Source organism: Dasypus novemcinctus, chromosome 26 (genome assembly GCF_030445035.2).
Source record: "Dasypus novemcinctus isolate mDasNov1 chromosome 26, mDasNov1.1.hap2, whole genome shotgun sequence".
Taxonomy (NCBI): Eukaryota; Metazoa; Chordata; class Mammalia; order Cingulata; family Dasypodidae; genus Dasypus; species Dasypus novemcinctus.
This window is the reverse complement of record NC_080698.1, coordinates 11,491,382-11,496,172: the sequence shown is the minus strand read 5'-3', so window position 1 is coordinate 11,496,172 and position 4,791 is coordinate 11,491,382. Positions and strand designations below refer to the sequence as shown.

Here is a 4,791-nt window from a genome sequence, read left to right as displayed (position 1 = left end):
TAGAGAGACCAGCAGACCTGGACTCTTGCCTGAGAAGGCTGAGAGAGGAGCCAGCAGAGCACAGAGGCTGGGAGAGCCCCATGGACAGCCCATGGCTAAGGAGACATGCTCCTCCATATGCCTAATTGCCACATGGCAAGATCCCAGGATCAACAGTAGCCGACTTTGGTGAGAAATCATCTCTGATGGTGCCTTGATTTAGACATTTCACAGCCTTGAACCTAATTAGCTTTTACCCTAATAAATTTCCCATTATAAAAGCCAATCCATTTTTGGTACTTTGCATTGGCAGCCCTGTGGCAAACAAAGACAATGTCCCTGATTTCAACTTTTTTCCAGCCTCAAACTGTGAGCAAATAATTCCCATTGTTTAACCTGACCCATTTCATGGTATTTGTTTAAGACAGCCTGGGAAACTAAAACAGATTTGGAAAGTGAGGGGCCGCTATTATTATATAAATATCAAATTATTATACAAATATAAAAAATATGGAAACAGCTTTGGATTTGGGTAATGGATACAGGCTGGAGGTGCTTGATAGAAAAGGCCTAGATTGCTTTGAAGAGATTGCTGGTAGAAATAGGGTATGCTAAAAGTATTTCTGATGAGGCCTCAGGAGAAAATGATAAGTGTGTTATTGGAAACTTGAGGAAAGGTGATCCTTGTTTTAAAATGGCAGAGAGAGCAAACTTGATTTCTGATATTGGACGGAAAGCAATGAACTTGGATATTTAGCTGAGCAGACCAAGCTAAATGTGAAAGTGCAGCCTGGCTTCTCCTTGCAGCTTATAGTAAAAGGCAAGAGTTAAGAGATAAGCCAAGAACTGAATTCCTAGGCACAAAGAAATCAGAAAGTGATGGTTTGGGGAATTCTGAGCTTCTGGAAAGCAAGTCCCCAGCAAATAGTGCTCCATGTGAGGGTTTAACTGAACATGGAACCCATCGGTGATTTCCCTGCAAGTCAGGATTAGAAATGCAGCTATCCAAGCAGGACCTGTGGAAAGTCCTACTCTTGATGGGATGGCCCCCGGTGAACTACAGGCAAAACTGACTTTTTTTTGGGTGAGATTTGTATGAGAGGAACTACTGCCAGCCTGAGCTTAAAAGGGACAGAGAAGAGAGAATCTCCATCTCTACTTCAGCCAGCCAGGTTCTCCCGGGAAATTCACTGAAAACCTTCATCAGAGTTTCTCACTTGTAGTCTGCCCTACAGAATTTGGACTTGCCCACCCCCACAGTCGTGTGAACCATTTCCTATTTTAAAAATCTCATGATATTTACATTATATATATATATATATATATATCCTGTCAATTCTATTTCCCCAGAAAACCCTGATTCATACAGTATCCAACCCCAAAGCACAACAAAGCCAAAGAGGTCAAGTGACCTGCCAGATGTCATGGCAGAGCCCTGGTCCCAAGTTGGGAGGGGCAGCTCCAGGGCCCAGCTCTTACCCTCTACTTGTTCCCTCCTCTGGAGCCCTCCCCTGGGGTTCCCTTGCCCCCATCCATGCAGGCAAGCAGACTGGACACATGCGCAGGTGCACACACAAACACGCACACTTATGCCCAGCTGGACCCAGGACCTCTGTCCCTGGGCCCCACCCTAGGAATCTGATCCAAGACCTCAGATCCTTGGAGGAAGCCCAGTGATTTGGAAGCTTCTAGAGCTTGGAGGCTGGAGAAAGAGATGCCTTCTAGAGGTAGCTGGTTTGGGCTAGGTGAGGCCAAGGCTGAGCAAGATGTCATTCTGGATCCACCTGGTTCAGGTGAGCAGAGGGCTAGGCTGGCTTCTGCCCCTGTCAAGGGCATCTTGGTGCCTATTGTGGTCTCTGTAAAGATGTCTCTCCTTTTTTTAAAATATTTTTATTTATTTATTTATTTCTCTCCCCTTCCTCCCCTTCCCCCACGACCCGGTTGTCTGTTCTCTGTGTCTATTTGCTGCGTCTTCTTTGTCCGCTTCTGTTGTTGTCAGCAGCATGGGAAACTGTTTCTTTTTGTTGCGTCATCTTGCTGCGTCAGCTCTTCATGTGTGCAGCACCATTCCTGGGCAGGCTGCACTTTCTTTCGCGCTGGGCGGCTCTCTTTATGGGGCGCACTCCTTGCACATGGGGCTCCCCTACACGGGGGACACCCCTGATTGGCAGGACACTCCTTGCTCGCATCAGCACTGCGCATGGGCCAGCTCCACACGGGTCAAGGAGGCCGGGGGTTTGAACCGTGGACCTCCCATGTGGTAGACGGACGCCCTAACCACTGGGCCAAGTCCGCCACCAAGATGTCTCTCCTTTTGAAAAAATGTGGTTAGACTACAACACTCAAAATATTGTAGTTTTATTTTTTTAAAAGCTGGTCTCTTTTTTGATAAAAATTTAAGTTGCCTAGGTAAAACTTGTGATTGTAATTCACATCATACAGAAGTGTAAAAAGTAACAATGGTGGCACCTCTTTCCTGGCAGTCCCTGAAACAGCTGCCCATGCTTACACAGGTACACACAGTCCCCATATGGGTTTTTCATAGACAAATGTTCTACAACTGCTCACTTACCTTGGACAGCCAGGACATGGGGTTTCCCTTCACTGCCCGTGTTCCATGGACTAGAAGTGTTGTCACTCATCAGCCCAGCAACCATCTGCCACATCCACCTTCACATGGATACAAGGATTCCGGATGTGGGATGGCTGGGGCTGGGCAGGGGCAGATCCATGGTAGCAGGCTCTGTCACACGACCGTCCATGATAGCTGTGTGTCCAAGGGGATGGGGCCTGAAGCCTCGGGAACAGATCACAGTGGCCGAGGGGCCCCATGATGTATGGGGGGGGCTGAATACCTCCCCACACCTGGACTGTCCTGCAGGGTGGGGGGTTCTTGCATGTGGTGAGAGTCTAAAGGCCAAATGAGCTAGACTTTGGGGAAGGCATTGCTATGGATTCTTGTGAGCCATCTTCTTCCTGCTGGGGAGGGGCTGGGGGATCCTGCAGCAAGGTCAATCACAGGAGTGCAGCGGAGGGGTGATCCTGGAAGGGATCATCCCTGGAGAGGTGGCGAGTGAGGTCATGGGAGGGAGTACCACGGGGTGGCAGTGTGGGCCAGAGCTAGAGCACGGATGTGTTGGGAGCAGCCAGGACGAAAGAGGTGATAAGGAGATGGCCAGAAGGACCAGCAATACCTGGGGCAGGCTGTTCTCAGCATGCAGGCGAGGTCCACAGCACTGTCGGATTGGAAAAGGTGGTCCCAGAGAGCCAAAACCCTTGAGACAGAACTGCCCAATCACTGAGTTGTGTAGGTGGTGCTCTGACTTTGATGGGTCTGGGGGCAGGGAAGCTTCCCTGAGGATCTTCAAGGTGAATCCTGAAGGTGACCTGGGAGCTAGCAGGTCACAGGTGCCTATAGAAGAAGTAGGAGGGGGTTTAGGACTCAGACTCTAAAGCCAAGCCCTGGGCTCCAAGCCCCAACTCATCACTTACCAGATGTGAGGGCTGGGATACATTTAATAACCTCTCTGTGCCTCCGTTTCCTCACCTGTAAAGACAGGGTGATATCTGGTAGCTGTAAGGATGAAATGAGTCAATGAGTGGAAATCACTGAGCGTGTCTGGCATAATAATAAGCACTCAGAGGTGAGGGGAGAGCTTGGGCTATGGTGCCATATAGACCCCGGGTCAAATCCCAGCTTGTTAGAGAAAAAAGCGGCACTCACTGGGACTGACGATTGCAGGCAGAAAGTTTACTGGGAAGCTCTTCCAACGGAGGAGGTCTGAAGATTAGACTTCAGCTCCCCCCCTACCCCCAACATGGTAGGGGTCTGAAGAGAGACTTCAGCCGCTTTTGGCAGAGGCGGTCATGAATTTATACAGCACATTTGTAGGCGGGAACATGCTTAGTGATTGGGAGTGGGCCGGGGCTTGGGTACGACCCGAGGGCCGGTAGGGATGGCTGGGGGTGGTAGGCTAGGGGTGGTGAATTCTAGAGATGCGGGAGGGGTTGGTGGTGTCATGTGGCTTCTTTGTCTATTCTTGTGAGGAAACGCACTGTACCTGAGCACATAGGCTCTGGGTGGGGGGGCTGTTTTATGTCACGGGAATGCAAGTCACTGTTAACCATTGTGATCCTTGTGATCAGTTAGTCATGATAAACCTCGTAAGGGAGAAATCTCTAACATTTCTAACTCTTTGGTTTTATACACACACACACACACACACACACATATATGGTAAGGGGCCTAAGTAAGGGTCTAAGGTGCTGGGCTGAACAGAAGGGTTAGAGGGTTGGGGGCGTCGACTCCGTCTAGCTACTTCCTGCTGTCAAGGGGCAGTGAGGGTCTCCCTTCCGTCCTGCACGGTGGGTTCTGATCTCTGGTCTGGAGAGGCTGGCATTGGCGTCCACGCACAGAAAGAGGCTGTTTACATATTCTTGAATTGTTGATTGTATGACTTGGCGTATGAAATGGACCAGGAGCTATAAGAGACAAGCCCTAAGGAGAAGCAGCAGCAGTAACAGTAGTGGTGTTCTGAGGGGTAAAGGATTGATTTCAGGGGTGAGGAGAAAGAAAGAAATGAGGGTAGCCATGATTGATTTCTGTAGTTATTAATGATTTCTATGTTTTGACCTGTCTAGGTCTGTTCATATAAAAACAACAGAGATTGAGGAAGTAGACAAAGTTCCAAATGTTCTAGGAGGCCTCGTGTTAATTACAAAGGAGATTGGCTTACTTCCAACCTTGATGCTAACTAACCCTCGGTTTAGACTTCCTGATGGAGATGTGGGGCTGTCTTAAACCAGGGACCT

General features: G+C 49.1%; 1 long non-coding RNA gene across 1 annotated transcript; it reads right to left on the bottom strand.

The window, feature by feature from the left end:
• Positions 1-2,276: 2,276 nt before the first annotated feature.
• On the bottom strand, positions 2,277-4,156 carry LOC139437621 (uncharacterized). The gene is made up of 3 exons (XR_011647490.1): positions 3,472-4,156; positions 3,174-3,391; positions 2,277-2,649 (listed from the first exon to the last, which is right to left on the bottom strand). It is a non-coding gene; the product is annotated as an uncharacterized lncRNA (long non-coding RNA).
• Positions 4,157-4,791: the final 635 nt, after the last annotated feature.